Raw genomic sequence first — 17762 nt, 5'->3', positions numbered from 1 at the left:
ATACAAAGAATCCTTAAGAGTATAGAAGTGAATTCCTGCTCCTTATGGCTTAAATATCCCTTGTGAGCATAATGTAATTCAGAATTGCTGGGGCTCTTAATACAACACGAACATTTTAATTTCTTTTTTTTCATATTTTTGTTGTTGTTCAAGTATAGTTGTCTCCATTTTCCCTCCATTACTCCCCCTGACCCCAGCCATCCCCACTTCCCACTCTTGATCCGACCCCCTTTTGGTTTTGTCCGATGTGTCCTTCATACATGTTCCTGGAAAACCTTCCCCCCTGCTTCCCTCCATTATCCCCTCCCACCTCCCCTCTGCCTGTTTGTTCTTCATTTCACTGCCTCTGGTTCTATTTTGCTTGCTTGACAAACATTTGAATTTAAAATAGAATGACCTTTGTCCACCATGGTCTTGATGGGCGAGTCAGTCGGGAACACCTGTGCCTTGTTATGAGGCTTTCTAGTAGAAGGAGCTGGACTTTGGAAACATAGGCAACTCCCGCCTCATTATTACATCTCATTAAAATGCCCTAAAGCTCTAGAGTTTCCATAGAAAATCCTAAGCTAGTTAAATATGCATTTGTCATTCAAAACTAGTGAATGAACTATTAGTCACTGGAAGCATCATTAAATATAGGCTTGTTCCCTTACCTTTAAACTCATGAATAAGGCTTTAATTTGAAAATGTCTGCCATGAGACTGTGTGAAGGAGACTGTGCGCATCGTGCTTGTGCTGAGGAAATACACGTGCCTGTCTGCCCATCTGAACTAGAGTAACTAACTACATTTTGAGGTTGTAGGTTATGGATTTTGGACTGTATGGATTTTTATGGGAATTACACAAACCTTGTTTAATTTAGGTAAAATACCACTAAAAAAGGTTCTCCTTGTCTAGAATTTTGCTGCGCTTTACACCTCCATATTGATCTACAAATTATGTCATAGTAACTACATTTTAATTATTATGGCATGTTCCCTTCAAACTTGCAGTTCTAGTCATGGATTTCCCAGCGTCTGGCTGTGAGACCGGAACAGAGCCAGCCTCTCCCCAGAATGGAGTGTTAGAGCGTGCTAACCTGTCCTTTTTCTTCTCGTTACACAAAGGTTGTTTATCAAGAAAAATTCTTGTTACATCTGAAAAGCTACTTTAGTTCTTCTCTAAATGCCCCACATTTACATATATATGAGCATTAAAAAAAAAAACAACAATTTGAAGCTTTTTTCTATACTTTGAACTTCTCCTCAGACTTTCGTTAAGTAATTTTATTGTACCTAACCACTGATTCAACTTCTTATTATGGGAACTTTTGAAAGGTTGCATTTATTTATTTTTAGAGAGAAGGGAAGGAAAGAAGGGGAGGGAGAGAAACATCAGACTGCTAATGACACACTGATTGGTTGCCCCTCGCACACACCCTGACCAGCACTGGCCCGCCACCCAGGCGGGTGCTCTGACGGAGAGCCCAGCTGCTGACCTTGCGCTTTTCAGGCAACACCCAACCAACTGAACCACACACCTGGTCAGGACCCAGGAGAACCGTTAAACACACAGGAACGTACAGAGAATAGTGGTGAGCCCCCATATTCCTAGCACCTGCTTTTTTTAGTGTTTATTAACATTTGTCATATTTATAATGTTTGCTTTAAAGCAAATCCCAGGCATTGGGACATTTCATTCTTACATATTTCAAGAAGAATTGCTAAGGGGGGAAAAAGGCCCTTTCTTACATAACTACCTATTGGTATTATATTTACCAAAATTAACAATTTTCTAAATTTTTTATTTATTGATTTGAGAGTGAGAGAGAAACCCATCCACTTGTTATTCTGCTTATTTATGCCTTCATTGGTAAGCTATTGGCTAGGGCTTAACAACAATGTTTTATTACCATGTAATAGCCTGGTCCTTTTGTCAATTTCCCTGATTATCTCCGGATGTCATTTGACTGAAGTTCCTCATGGTTTTCTTCCCCCTTTGCTGAGTGATTTATTGAAGAGACGGTATTGATAGTCTTATGATACGTCCTATGATTTTTCTGTTAGCTTGTGGTATCATTTAATTTATTCCTCTGTCCCTGGTGTTGCCGGTAAATAAAGAGCCAGATCCTAAAGTCTGATTAGATTCACACTTAAGATTTTTGGCAGGAACATTTTAGGTGGCATTGTATATTTCATATTGCTTCTCAAAGGAGGTACACAATGCCTCACTGTCCCTCTTTAAGGAAGCCTGGGACTGACCAGGTGGGTCAAATGGTCCTCTGCCCCCACCGTTATACTGTTGACCTCCCCCTTGTACTGCAGGCTACAACTTTGAGATCTTTCAAATATCTAGTTCCCTAAACACCTTTCCTCTAATCCTTTTGGCATCCATTTGGATAATACATTAGTTGCCTGAATCATTTGTTTCATTGGAGAATGAAGAATTGAGATTTTTATAATTCTGTTACTTTGTCCACCTTTATTAACTAAAATTCTTTTGCTTAATTAAAACACATTCTTCATCAACTGAGACAATTCAGGAATTCTAAAATGCAATTTATGTAGACTATATAGGTAAGGCAGGTTAAATACTTCATTCTTTCCTTAAATGGTGATTTTCAGAATATTAATGTGGTATACCAGCCACCTCCAATGGTGACAAATGAGTTTTGAGATCTTTTTCCCCCTTCTACTCTCTTCTTTTTCTCATTATCTTTATGAACTCCTGAATTTTTACATAGTCAATCTGTTTAAACAATTTCAGTCATTCTTTTCTGGCGGTTCAAGTTGTCCCACCTCTGGGCAGTGGGGACCCTGTAGTGTGGCTGCCGTGTCCCCTCTGCACGCCCTCGGGCATCTTTGAAAGGCTCCCTTCCCTGTGGTTCTGCAGAACGTCCCAGGCTCACCTCCTGCTTTTCCTAACCTGAACCTAGAACCAACCATCCAAGAAGTCAGAGTTTCTTCTATGGGGGAAATTACCGATTTTTTCTATTTCCATATACTAATATTTCTAAAAGATTCTGAACTTAACTACATTATCAGGTTAAAAATCAACTTATTTAAAAGACAAAACCCATTTACATGCTGCTCAGAAAAAAAAAACCATTTTAATTATAATCACCAATCACACACAAGTAAGAGTATCCTTGCACTTTGGGCATAGTCTCACTGATTCTGCAAGGTTCCCATGACATTGGTACAAGACAGTTCTATACTTATTCAACAAGGTGAGCTGAACAGAAAAGCAGAAATTTAACTGCACAGAAATTAGATGTATGAAAACCTGAAGGCGTCGCCACATTCTCTCACTATGATCAAAAAGCTAGTCGAGGCTTTAAAGAAATTGTAAAAAACAGTCCAAAAAGTTTCATGCAATAATACAAACTGGCAATTGTATAATTAAATTTTAGTTAAGTAATTTAAAAGAAGTATTTGGATCATTATTTAGCATTTTTATTCCACATAAAAACAGGTAAGGACATACCAGGGATGTAATACCCTGGCTAGGGCAAAACGTTCATTTATTTATTTATTCAGCCAATAAGTATTTATGTGCCTAGAAATATGAGACGCATTTAGTTCTTATAGCTATGATGTTTTAAATTAATTTCTAGAACAAGGCACTTTTTCTATGACTCTAAATCAATCACGATTCAACTATTCTACAACTGTCAAAGATCAGATTACAGTATCATAATGTAGTCAAAAAACTTAGACATATGAAGAAGTTGGCCTAATTTCCTGAGATATCAGGTCCCCTAAGGTACTTGGCAATCGAGAGTCCCTTATTTTTTTTCACTGTGGTTTGGGCTGGGTTTTCAAGCGGTAAAACTGTTTTATTCTCATTTGGTTGCCAGCTTGTCATTATTACCGCCCCAGCCAGCCCCAGACACCTCACCACCAGGTATCTTTTGCACTAAAGAGCAAACCTGAGCCCGACCTGTTCTTCCCCAGAGGACTCTCCAGGGCCGAAAGGCCCAAGAGACTTCCAACAGGGGGATTTTTTCCATTGCATTTTGCCTCTTTATCAACAAACACCTTGTCACCAGAGCTGTTACTTTCACTGCTACTTTTCAAGTGTTGCCTGACAACTTGCTTCTTCGATTTACAGGGCCCCGTTGTGGAAAGAGCCCTGTGGTAGGAAGCGAACATTCTTCCCTCCAAGCCGCCTTCTTGAACTATTGCCAGTGAACTAAAGGTCAGGGAGCTATGATCTTGCACAAGTTACTGACCTTCAGTGCCCTCGGTTTGCTCATCCGCAGAGGACCTCTGAGGGTCATAATCAGGCCAACGTTTTTCTCAACTACAGTTAGGTATGTCTTTCCCAAACCCTCCATACCAGCAAAGGGAACCGCTCGAGGGGAGATGTGGATATTTTCCTCACTTGCCTTACTGTGCTTTGGTTCTTTTCAGCTGGTACATTTCAATCAATGAAATGAAGTGGACACACTAGGAAAACTGACGGAAAAAAAACAGCAACTGAGGACTTAAAAACCATCATCAACAATTTGACTTGGTCACAATAGGCCACAGGTGGCAAACACAAGGCCCTAGGGCCGAATCCAGCCCTCCACCTTGTTTTATCCAGCCCGGCACCTTGTTTCTACCCGGCGGCAGTGCTGAGCTCTCCCTTAACTGTTAAGGGGCAGTTACATTTATACAGTCCTAAAATTACATTCGGCCCTTTGAAGGCAACCTCGAGGCTGATGTGGCCCCCAGTGAAAATGAGTCTAACGTCCGTAAAATAGCCTGTCAAATAAAATTAACTGAATTCATCAGAAAATAATTTTGTTTTAACTTATGCAGAGACACTGCCTTACTTCAAAGTAACTTGAATTATGTAACCCCATAGATTTCTTCTCCTAGTTATGGGTATAACCTTGGATGGAGGCTCTTTAGCCAAATATAAGGAGCATGTTATCCAGAATCCAACTATTCAGGTTTAAATCTTACTCTTTCACTAACTAGTTGTGTAACTATGGGCAAGTGACTTCTCTGCTTTGATTTCTTTATCTATAAAATGTGGGTAGTAGAAGTACCTCTCTTATAAGTAAATACCTTAAAGTTCTTAGTGCCTGGTACATCCTCAGTCCTCAATAAATGTTAGTGAGGCTGCATCCACCCAAGCCACCATTCCTGACCAACAAAGAAAATTTTTGTATTTTTCAATAAATCACCATCACCCTTCATCACCCACCTCTGCAAGCTCACGAGTCACTATATTTTTTATAGATCACACGCACCGGTGGAGACAGTTAAATTTTCAAGGCAGCCCAACAGAGAAACCATAACTTCCATGTATTTCTAGAACACTTTCTTCAAGTTCGTACTTCTCCGGTTGCAAATCAATCAGCCCATGCTGGGTCTTTACTGCTCTCCTGAGAGCTGCTCAGAAATTCTGTCTCCTGGCAAGAGAAGCAGTCCACCTCTTCAGTATTTTTTTCCCTGCAAGGTCATATCTATTTGTGGTTTTAGAAATGTATATGAATACTGAAAAGTAGAAGTCTTTCTCTTTTAACAAGATACCTCAGCCCACAACTCCCATACCACAGGCCTTAGCAGCTTTCACTTCCACTATTCATAACTGGCGACGTGAGCAAAGATCAAGCGCTCTCTGTCTCCATGATCACTGCAACGGTTATAATATTTTCATAAGAAAAATTTATAAGTGGGTTTCACTAAATGCAAAAGTTCCCCAAATTCCTTCACGTATGCCAAATGTGGAAAGAAAATTAGTTACCTTCAGAAAAGGACTCTTCAAAAAAATTTTCTGCTGTGAAGACTAGCCAGAGTAGTTTGAAACTAAAAGAATATACCTGAGGCTTATTTGCTTTAAATTATAGATAGGTTCGTATTTATGGTTCGATAAATCACTCTGGAAGTTTCTCAGCAGCTTTCAGAAAAACAGTTTCTCAAGTGCTTATGTAAAATGATTGAGGCAAAATGGATTTTTTTTACACAAAATGTTAATTCTGGTTCATGTATTAAAGCATGTGTTTTGGGAAATACATAATGTGACATTGTATCCTTCTTAGTTTGTTGTAAGCAGGAGACAGTGGGTTAATTCACCAACTTAGAAAACTTTGCCTGGATCACAGTTGGCCAAGAAAAAAGGTTCCTTTTACCTCACAAGCCAACAGACAGACCTTCTCAGGGAAGTTGCGTGTGTGGGAGTGTGTTTGGAGGCCTTGTGGAGAATGAGAACGTTATTACAATAAGCCTTTTTATTAGCACTCTATTTAATAAATTCTCTTGCTTTTCCCTTCGAATTAAAAGGCTTTTCCACTTAGACACAGTTTAACATTACGAAAAACACCACCCCTTTGTAGAAGAAAAAACTAGCATCAGTTTCCCAGCAGCCATTAAAGGGAAACTTTCTAGTGGCGGAACCACAAACTGCTCCACCGCTCCGGCATAAGGATGGCAGTGCCCGCTGCAGCGGAGGCTGTCGGTGCCCCGACCTCCGCACGCTGGGGCACAGCAGCTGCTGTGTGTGTTGGCTGTGTTCAATGATTAAAGAAGACAGTTTAGGCAGTATAAGCAAGCTTTATTTAACACTCCATGAACTGGACAGGCTCCTTTTGGGGAACTGCAAAATGGGACAGGAGGCTTTGGTGAGAGAAAGAGTGAAGAACAAGAAAGAGAAAAATAGACGATATCTCACAGGCTGGGGGCCACATATTCACCTTGTTTGGGTTGAGAATGAACCGGGAAGTAAGCACAGAGCCCAGAGTTTGCTCGGCGTTTGGGGATTGGTCAAAGGGAGTATTTAAAGGGACGTGAAAGTGCCCTTTTCAGTTCACTGGCATGGCTCCCTGGTCAGGAGTGGCTCCATCTGGAGCCTAGAAGTTTATTTCAACAGCTGATAACTCAATGGAGAATTGTCCACCCTTCACGTGGGTGTTTGTTGGGAAGGGGCATAATGCAGGTTGCGATCAATTCCTGAGGTTGATACCGCCCCCTCCAGGGGGCGCCAACTCTGTGGTGCACACCCGGGCCTCAGGTTTTCTACCACAAAAAGATAGTCTCTATCTTACACCACACCCTTCTTTAGTTTTTCCTCTCTGCCCTACTATCCCTGCTTCTCTCACTCTTCTCCAGGGACCGCTCTCCCAGTCAATACCCTGAACGAGAAGCTCCACATCAGCCTCCTTGTAGCAATCCAGCCCGAGAGTCGATATTGCATACGGCGCCAGGAAGAGGTGCTGAGGATGGGACTCAGCATCCCCAGCCTCTTGGTTGGAAAGGAGAGCGCATCCTGGTGGCAGGCAGAGTGCTACCGTTTCCTGGGGTGGTGATTGCTTAAGATCTTTACCTGTGGAGAACTGATAGGGGGAAAAGGTAGAAAGAAGTACATTGACCTATACAATGAGAGGGGCACTTACAAGGTCTGTGGGAAGTAGTAAGCGTAAGAACTGGGGGATTTAATCAAGAGAGAAAATGACTGCGGACCTATTTAATCAACAATTTAAAGCAAATTATGAGAGTAAAAAGGAAGAGAACTCCTTGGCAGGTTTTACTGTGACACCCTTCTCCTGCAGCTGGGAGCCTTCAATGTAAGAACTGGAAAACTTGAGAAAAGGTTAGATTTCCAGCAAGGCCAAAGTCAGGGCCTTGCTGGGGAAGAAGTGGGACCCTGAGAACTGGGATGGGGATATCTGGGTAGATGCGCTTGATAACCTTGACACCGTGTCCTCTCGAGTCTCTCCAACTCCCAGAGTCTGCATGGCTCCTTCCCCAACCCACAGCCTTACCTGAAGAGGGTTCTCCTAACTCAAAAGCCCTTCTTATCTTTCCCTGTTACCGTTAGACATTCTGTTTTGTCTGGAGCACCAGGGATTCTCCCCCATTGGCCAAGATGGTGGCAGAGGGAGGTTTTTATACTGAGTGCACAGAAAGCTAGAAAGATGAATGAATAGGGAACTGGGTACACCAAAAGCTAGCAAGATAATAGGAAACAGCCCTTCCCCAAATCAGGTGCCAGATTGGGGGTGAAACCAGGAGAAGGGAGGCACATGCACCATAGAAGTCAAAATGATATCAGGGGAGGTTCTGGACGAAAAAGGCCTGTCAGTTTCACCTGGGGAAGGAAGGGATTGGTTGGGAGATGGACCTACCCGGAGCTCACAAAAGTGTGGAAAGTAGATTGTTCATTTTATGAGAGCACCTGCCCTGTACCACACCCAAGCTAATATAATCCCAGAGGAAGAAAAAGGCTGGCTGGCTTGTCACTCTCTCTGGCTCTTGTCTCTCTTTTGTTTACTACCAGCACTTGCACTGGGTATTTGCCTGTTCTCTTCATGGACCACGAAGCCCGCAGCCTCATGGTCTTGCCTACCTGGTGATGCACTGGCCCCGGCGTTGGCAAGCTCTCTCTCTTGGGAGCACGTGACAGTGTGGCTACAGCAGGTGCATAGCTCATGGCCGTGTTGGTTCTACAGGCAGAAGGGAGCCCAAAATAGACAGCGTCCGGGAACCAGCTAAGCTACCTGGATTGGGACTGAAACCACTTAGCAGCTGTACTTTCAAATGGAGCAGGAACTAGGAACGCTGGCTTTTGTCTTGGCCTTCCCGAGGATGGATGGACTTTTTCCATGGCTGAAAGACGAGATGGATTTTGAGACAGGAGTCTGCCCTGCTCCCAGGCATGCTGCACTGAATAAAACCTCTTTCCTTTTATACCAGCATCTGCCTCACGAGTCTGGCTTCTGTGGCAAAAGCAGCCACACCTCCATTTTTTTTGGTTCAGTTACACCCCCTCATCCCCTACTGGCCATCAAACCCATGATCAGGGTCAAATCTCAGCATGACCCAGCTGAGGAACTGCAGGGCATGCTGAGGACAGAGAGGCGCTGTCTTCCCAAGCAGCCACAGGGCCAAGCTACTGTGAATCACCAGGAGCCGGTGGAGAGGCCAGGCGAGCCAAGCAGGAAACAGACAAACGCAGGATGTGACTGACTTACACCGTGGAAAGGATTCCTTCTGGGTTTCCCTTGCTGTCTCCTATTAACCTGGGGGATTTATGACTTTACTCCCGGGGTTGCCAACAGTTTTGTCAGCATGATATTTATGTATAATTTTACAATTTGAATGCTTTCATGCCGACCACATGGCCCCACCCCATTATGTTGTAGTTTTATGCGGTCACGTTACTTCTCTGGCCCTTGAAGCTTCTCGTTAGTTTTCTCCCGCTACTCTCTGCTCCTCGCTTTCAAACAGCAATTGAAATTCTCTTTATTGCTTTTCGAATCCTCTGAAATGACTTCTTGATTTTTCTCTCAATCCCTGGTTATGTACTCACTTAAACTGGGCTGTTTTTCTTTTTGTACTTAAATTCTATCATAGTTTAACTTAAGTTAATCTCTTATTTATTCTTACCCAAACTTCTAATTCTTCAGATTGCCTTCCACTGAGGCAGTCTCCTGTTTGTAGCTGTGAACTTATCTTTGTTATCTGTCACATATGCACCTTCTCAAATAATATATACAACAATAAGAATGGAATTGTCACAGTCTATTTCAGTATGAAAGGATGATTTCCCACTAAAACTTTATGTATTATTAATCAATGACTGATTGATTATATGCTATTTTATTTATCAGGCACCTTGCATTATTTCATAATTCTCATAACAACCCTATAAAGTAGTTATATTATTGTCTTCATTTTACAGATAAGAGAAATAAGGAAAGAGATTAAACAACAAATTCAATGTCATGCATTTAATAACTGAAAAACTGAACTTGAACTTGATTAACCTAAGTCCAGAGCTTGTTCTTACTTAACACGTTGTTCTAAAATTCCAGTTACTATTCCATATATATATATATGATTATTCTAGAATAAACTCTTAAACCTCACAGTCAGTTATAGCCTTAAATTGCAATTTAAAAAATTTAATGAAGTTAAAAATGTAATCTTAAAAATTCAATGAAGTTTGCAAAGACAACTATGTCATAAAAAGTTTTGAGAAGTTTTGTTTGCTGTTTTACAAAATAGGCAAATAGAAGAGAAACAAAAAAAATAATTCCAAAATGGTATAAAGGAACAAAGAAAACCCCACCTCCTTTAAGCTCCCTCTGCTTGTTGCCTACTGTTTAATTTTTTTGTCTCTCATAAATTCCTCTGCCTCATATTTACAGTGATGAAAACTACAATAAAATGAGAAGAATCCCATGTATGCCTAAAATGAGATAAACACCAGTCATAAGAATATGCACAGCTTCCCACTGAACCTGTCGAGGTTGTGGCACTGCCGGGCTTTAGGTGAAGCTCAGCCTCCGACACACGACCAAGAGAGTCTCACCTGGTCCAGCTCCCTCCCACATCTGCAGCCACATCTGCCTTGCTCACATTCCCCCAACCATCCTCAGCAGTTTTTTCAGTTCTTCCAAGGAGCCAAATGATGCCCAACTCAGGGCCTCCACATTCTCTTGTTCTTGTGGTCAGAAGTGGTCCCTCAACGGCCTGCTTCCTGGAGATCTAACTCTTCCTTCTCCTTGTCTCGGCTCCACTGTCAGGTCCTCAGGGAAGTCTGGCCTGACCTTGCAGGTGAGGTCAAATTCCAACTTCTCACGCTGTAATTTTGCTGTGTAGTAATCACCACCATCCCAGTGTAATATCTGTCTCCCCAGATGGACTGTACGTTCTGTGAGGGCAGCCCCATTGCATACCCAGTCCTTTGGACAGTCTCTGTAACATGTCTCAATAATTTTTCTAATGAGTGAGCATAAAAAGATATAAATAAATGAAAAGGGAATAGGCCATAGCCAGAAAATTCTTGCTAATCATCACAGTTAATTTTACTGGCTTCTGTTCCCCACGCCCCTTGGAAGCGCTTACTCCTTAGCACCACTTCTGTTCATATTCCTGAGTGGTTCCGGTTCCACAGTACAGGCCTGTGTGGAGTTGCAATGGCTGCATAGCATGAATGGGCTCCTGCCGCTCCTCCTTCATCCAGGCAGAACAGGCAGTTTTAGCCCTCACTCAGTAATTAACCCTGTGACACCTTTCAAGTATCTTCCATTCATTATTCAATAATATACACAATCCTTTGAACCTAAACTTTCTCATTATCTGTAATTATTCTTTGAGGCAGGAGATGTTAACAAGGATAAATGCAATTACCTGGCTTTGCAACAAGAAGCCATATTTATTGATACTGTGATTAGGAAGTCACTAAATATAGACGTGGTAATAATCTCAGGCTTATTTCCAGTGCAACCAGATGATTGAAAGGCACTTTTGCCAGATGGCTGTGTCAAAGGAAATCAGATAATTACATCATGTTTTGTGAGTCTTTGTCCTGGAATATAAGGGAGGATTATCATCAGAGATGTTCCCCAAAAGTATTGAGAAATGGAAGCAGAGATCCGGTAGTCTCAGTAGTAACAGCTGAGAGAGGCAGACTGAGAAGGAGAGGGAAGCAGCAGTTCTCTTCTCTCCCCCATCCCGTTTGCAGCCAGGGAGATACCTACAGAGTGTCAACTTGCCGCCTCCCATCCCATCCATTCTAGCTCACACAGACCCTGGGATCATATGACCCTGAGAACCAGGGAGTCTCCTCCTGGTTCCCACGGCTGCTACACAATAAACTGGCTGGCATCATTTCTCTCCAAACCTGCCCCCTGGTCTGTTGGGGCACTTCCCAAGCCTGGCTCTGCCCGTGTCTCCATGTAATCGATACAAACCACCCACAGAAGTTTCAGTGGAGAAAAATATTTACATAAGCACAGCAAAGTCCCCATAACTCAAAAAAATTACCTTGTGAATGGTAGAAATCAAGCTCAAACTGGCTTAAGCAAAGCAGGCACTGTATTAGTCTACAATTACTGGTGGCGTCAGACCAATACAGTTGGAGCCAGCTGCTCAAAACGTGTCAATAATGTCTCTCTATTTCCCTCCCTATCTCCCTGTCTTTGCTGCCCCCCCCCACGCCCTCCCCCACCCTCTCTTGGTCTCCAGTTCTGCATTTAGGTCTGAGGCATTCAGTCTCAGGCAGGCCCTTCCTAGGGAGTGGCAAAATTATTCCCAGCAGCACCATTATTACGTCTTATCAGCCTAACAACTCTTGACAGACAGAGGGAGTTACTCTTTCTCAATGACACTAGCAGAAACCTCATAAAAGAGTGCTATTTTTTTTAATTGAGATCAAATGTCCATCTCTGGATGAATTAATGTAAAACGAGGGATGAGAAATTTAGATTGGCCGGGCCTGGGTCACATAGCCAAAAATGAGGTCAGCCCCACCCACACTGAGAATTGGGAAAGACTGTGTGGCCCAAAGGAAGAGCAAGTTGCTGTACTAGAGAACAGGCAATGAGTGCCAGGCTGACGACAAGGTCTGCCCATTGCAGGAGGCACAGGTGTTTCTGCTCTGGAGCGATTTATTCCCCTGCCTCGTCCCTCAGTGGGATTTGGTGGCCCATAGACCCTTTCCCCCGTTGGGCCTGACTGGGTCTTCTGCAACAGGTAGGAGATGGTAGCTCACTCCTGCTGTGGCACTTACTACGTGCCCATCTCATGTGTTTGCTCACGTGTGCCTCACAGCTCCAGAGGAAGGGGTTGATATCATTACCCACATTGTATAGATGAGGAAACCGAAGCCCAGAGAAGGCGAGTGTTTTGCCGAGGTCGCACAGCTAGCGAGTGGTGGAACTACGGGGCAAGCCCAGCAGGCTGGCTGAAATGGGCGCTAACACCCACCTTGCTATTTTGCCTTGTAATGCAGTATTGTTTTGTTTTTATTTTATGTAATTAGACTGTTTAAAGCCTAGTCTCAAAAGTGTCCAGGAAAAAACATCCAGCCTAAGAAAAAGTCTTATAATAGATTCTTTGAGTCAAACTCACAACTGCTGGGAAGAAAATCTCAATGGAATGAGAAAATGCTCTGAAGAATTGCAGTTTTGCAGCTTGCTTTATACATTAGAATCAAAGGAGGAGAGACATAAAGGGGATTCCATGAAGTCTATGTGTGGTGGATCAGGGAGGTGGCGGAAAGCCAGGTGGAGAAATCTCTGGTTAGATAAAAAGTAAAATGAAGAGACACGTACTTCTTTTGCATGGGTGGATCCAGCGTAGGTAACGAGAACAGCACGCTGAGATGGTATGTGCGAGAACAAGATAACAATAAGAGAGAACAAGAGAATGAGGAGGTTGTTCCCTGGAGGGTCTGGAAGAAGGGAATTACTCTGACATTCCACATGCATGTCATTTTTAGATGCAAAAAAACAATAGCCTCACTTGAGGTAAATAAAGCTACAAGGCTTAAGATGTCACTACACTCCGTGGCTCACTTTTGGGTAGGAATTTTTATGTTTGCTTTTTGGTCTCTGAGTTTGTAAGGCCGCAACACCGGCCTCCTCTGAGGTGGTCAGGTTTAGTATGCGGCCCCCCTTTCACTCGAAACAGCAAGGGTGATGCCTAAAATCGTTTCCGCCCCAGGCTCATGTAGAATTCTGATCCCAGAGCTCAATGACTCTGTAGTGGGTGCCGGTCTCTGGAATTTCTTAAAGATTATTACGTGTTGATTTTTAAAAGCCATGAAAATAAGAAAAGAGTCTGAAAAATGACCATCTCTATCACAGTATTTTTCAAAATTGTTCGCAAACCACAAATTTTGTTATATCAACTTACCACCCCAACTATTACTTACCTGGTATTTTTATTTAACTTGATCTTAAATTCACTCTCTTTTTCTTTAGCCCTGACACAGGCCTGATATACCTGAGATCATGGACTTGATATTCTAATTATCATTTTTCTAAAATATATTAAAAATAAATGCTCGGGAAATAAAATTAAAATCACAATGAAATACCACTCATATTTCCAGAAAGGGAAAAAATAAAAAAGTCTGATTCTAGGACAACAGAATCACTTATGCATTCTTGGTGAAAATATAAAATGGTACAACCACATTAGATAAAGTTCTCGAGGTTTCTTATAAAACTAAAAAACACACCTATCCTATGACCCAACAATCCTACCCAAGAGAAATAAAAATATCTTTATACAAAATGACTTTTGTAAGAATGTTCATAGCCTTATTCATAATGGCCAAAAACTGGGAACAAACAAGTGAAAACTGCAATATGCTCATATAATAGAAGATTATTCCGTAATAAAAAGGAATGAACTATTGATGCGTAGGGCAATTGGAGCAGAGAAAAAAATAGGCTGAGTAAAAGAAGCCTTATACAAAAGAGCGCATACCATTTGGCTCCATCCGTTTGAGGTTTTAGCAGAGGCAAACTTATCTGTGTTGAAAAATATCAGAACAGTTGTTCCTGGGGACTGAGGGCAGGGACAGCGATGAGGAAGGGACACGCAGGAGGGCGAATTCTGGAATGGTAGTCATGTTTCCTATTTTCAAAGGCATTTGAATTATACAGGTTATGAAAGCATTTTGTCAAACTTAGCAAATTTTACTCATGCAGAAAATTAAACTACAGACAAGTATTTGATTCTCATTAGTGACCTGCATACTGAAGAGTTTTAGAAGAAAAGCACTGATATCTGCAATGCATTAAAAATAAGATGCATGAAATGCATTAAAGATAAATGAATTAGTGCCTGAAACAAGGGACAGATGGGTCAAATAAATGGTCAAACAAGTGTAGTAAAATGTCAGTGAGAGAACCTAGGTGGGAGGTTTTTGAGTGTTCAGTATAGAACTCTTTCCACTTGGCTGTATTTTGAAATTTTCCATAGTAAATTGTTGGATGCAAAGTAAACGCCTAACCTGTGAAGCGTTTGCAGGCTGTGAACCTGCACTAGAGGAGCCTGTAAACAGGTTCACAGCCTGCAAACGCTGCTATAGCAGAAACTGGCTTTGCTCGCCATCCACAGTTGCACAGGAACATTATTCCAGCTCTGTTTAAGCCTATAAAGCAGAGTGAAAAATTGATGGTTTGAGTTCACATCCATCTTTCCACTACTCATGTCAAAAATTACACATTTCCTCCAGTTTGTTTCAATTCCCAACTTTCCTGAAACAAAGGAACACTGACTAACATTTGTAAATGAGCCCTCTTCTCCTTCAGGAAAGTCATTCTTTAGGAAAAGAGGGTATTTGACTTCTGGAAGTCTTGGTCACCACTCAAGTACGTCTCTAAGTTAAGGACGTGATGGAAAAATATTAAACCTGACACTCATGGAACTGGCTGAGTTTCATAAGTGCCACCAGTTCCCCCACTGCCTGAGCCCCGGCAGGAGCTCAGCCGGGGAGGCTCAGCTGCTGCACCCAACAGTCACCCAACACGCAAGTCCAGCGACAGCCCTCTTGGTGGTGACTTGGACTCGTATATTTTTTTCTGACAAATTAAGGACATTCGCAAGGTTTCAACAATGGCCCTTAATAGAAAGAAAATGAGAATGCTAGAACAGCAGAAAAGTTATATGAAACAAATCTGTACAAAAGACTTGGAGTGTAGTCAGAATAAACAAAATGAATTATTTTTTAGCAATGGCAATTACCATCTTGGTCAAAGGGAGAAAATTCTAAAGACAAATATTCAGCAGTCTGAAAGAGTTTCAACAGCTATTAGCATAAATTAAGTCTGTAGAAGAAAGAAAAAAATGGCACATGGGCTTTTTCCTTGCTATGGTGTCCAAAAATGCAATGCCTATGAAATGCAAGAGTCATTCTAATTAGGCAATCATCATGACTCCTAATGCACTGGGATTGTAAACTACATGCAATCTTTCATTTGATATACTTTAGTATATTTCATTTAATATACTAAATGAGTAAATTAATTGCTATTAGAAAAAACTTCACAATGCTGTTTGCTTTATCTGTGTATATGTGTATAAGCTAAAAGAGAGTAAGACTCAAACCTATGTTTTTTCTCACAATATCTACGTGAAAGTCATATTTATTAACTATCTAGATGAGACCTACTTTTAGACAGACTAATGATAATGTTTATTTGAATTTTAAAAATGACAGTGATGCAAAAATAATTATCGAGCAAATATGAAGACGAGGGAAATGTTTAGACGACTTGAACTTTCCCCTAAGAGAAGAGACCAAACCTCTGTGTCTGTACTAAGCATAAGTTACAGACAGCTAATAAAAGGGCAAGGGAGGCTCCTGCCAAGAAAGCCAGGGTGAGGAGACTATAGGTTTGGTCTTGTTATCTACCATTTGGTAAAAATGGAAAACTCCTGTTGAAACAGTGTGATGGATAGACACGCCACGCACATGGTCGAGATCATGTGTAATGCAGTGTTGCAGATGCTAACCAGACTCACACAGCGATGCTTCCATTTATTTTTCATGGGGTTTTGGAAATCGATCTCTAAAGTGGTCCCAGGTGAATGTCTTCCTGGCCCAACAAATCTCTGAGAGTACTTTGATTTTCTTGTATCCAAAATAAATCTATCTATTGTGGCTATACCTCTAAATTGACAAAATGAAGAGATGGAAATAAGTCAAGTTTCTGATTAAATTAATGTGTCAGTTCTCTGAATTGTGAAAGACCTCTTGCAAACCCCAAATGGATCATATGACTTTTCTAGGACTAGTCCTTAAGAAGTGAATGAGCAATAGGACCAGCTCTGACAATCCAGGGCTGAAATGAACTGCCATAGGATTTCTTCTTAAGCTCCCCAAGCTGGAATGATTTCTTTACCCTCCCCAGTATCAGATGAGAGGACTATCTCGTGATCCTCTGTCATCCATTTCTGTCATCCTCTCTCCACCGCACACCCCTTCCAGGACTTCAATCTCTAGAAATTACCTATGGACTTGAAGCTAAAAAAGCTCCAGGGCCCATTGCAATGGAAAAGCACTATGTTGTCACTACCAAGGAGGAAGCATCCAGATTAAGAAGCAAAAAATGCCAACACCGCCCCCAGTGTCCTTATTGTACAATAGTTCCCCTTACCCATGAGGGAGACGTTCCAAGGCCCCCAGGGAGGTCTGAAACCTCAGACAGTACTAGACGCTGTATATGCTGTTTTCCTACACATACATCTATGATAAAACTTAATTGATAAATTAGGCTCAGTGAAAGATTAACAGCAATAACTACTAATAAAATAAAACAATTATAAGAATATGCTGTAATAAAGATATGTGAATATGGTCTCTCTCTCTCTCTCTCTCAAAATATATTATTGTACTGCAATCTCCTTTTTACTTCAAAGTAGTACCTTACAACTTCTCTTTGGTAGATCCGAATTTCCAGCACTACCACCCTTGCACTTGGGGACCATCGAGCCCTGTGATGCCGGGGCTGTCAACCTGGTAACTGAAATTGCTAGTGACTATGGCCTGCAGTCAGGAGTGTCTGCACAGCCCAGAGATGCTGGAAAAGCAATGATTCACACTCAGGGTGGGGCAGAGAGGGGCAGTGAAAGATTTCATCATGCTACTCAGAAAGGTGTGCAATTTAAAACCCGTACATTGTTTATTTCTGGAATTTTCCATTGAATATTTTTGGAACGTGGCTGACCATGCGGAACCAAAGCCACGAACAGTGAAACTGTGAATAAGGTGGGACTACTCTAGTGGGGAGTTTGGCATCCTGCATGGTGGGTGGGGGGATTAAGATATAAATGGTAGTTCGGAACTACATTGTTTCCCTCTCAGCTTCATTCACACGGTTTGGAAATCAGTCACAGACCTCGGAAAGGGCTACACAGGCCCACCTGAAGAAGTTATTGAAAAGGGACATTTGACAATTATAATTGCAAATTTGTACTGAGTGCAGGGCCGTCACAGAGATTAAAAATGCCATCACCTACTTATGAGGGCTGGCTAAAAGCAAGTCT

The 17762-nt window shown here is 41.8% G+C and overlaps 1 long non-coding RNA gene across 1 annotated transcript; it reads left to right on the top strand.

Annotated features, from left to right (window-relative positions):
* The first annotated feature begins 1506 nt into the window (after positions 1-1506).
* Positions 1507-6271, top strand: LOC119057450 (uncharacterized). Its single transcript, XR_008390055.1, has 3 exons — positions 1507-1573; positions 4093-4294; positions 4395-6271. It is a non-coding gene; the product is annotated as an uncharacterized LOC119057450 (long non-coding RNA).
* The last annotated feature ends 11491 nt before the right edge of the window (positions 6272-17762 follow it).

This window comes from Artibeus jamaicensis, unplaced genomic scaffold, assembly GCF_021234435.1.
Source record: "Artibeus jamaicensis isolate MK-2021 breed Jamaican fruit bat unplaced genomic scaffold, CSHL_Jam_final scaffold_3222, whole genome shotgun sequence".
In the NCBI taxonomy this organism is placed as follows: Eukaryota; Metazoa; Chordata; class Mammalia; order Chiroptera; family Phyllostomidae; genus Artibeus; species Artibeus jamaicensis.
This window is presented reverse-complemented; position numbering and strand designations above follow the sequence as displayed.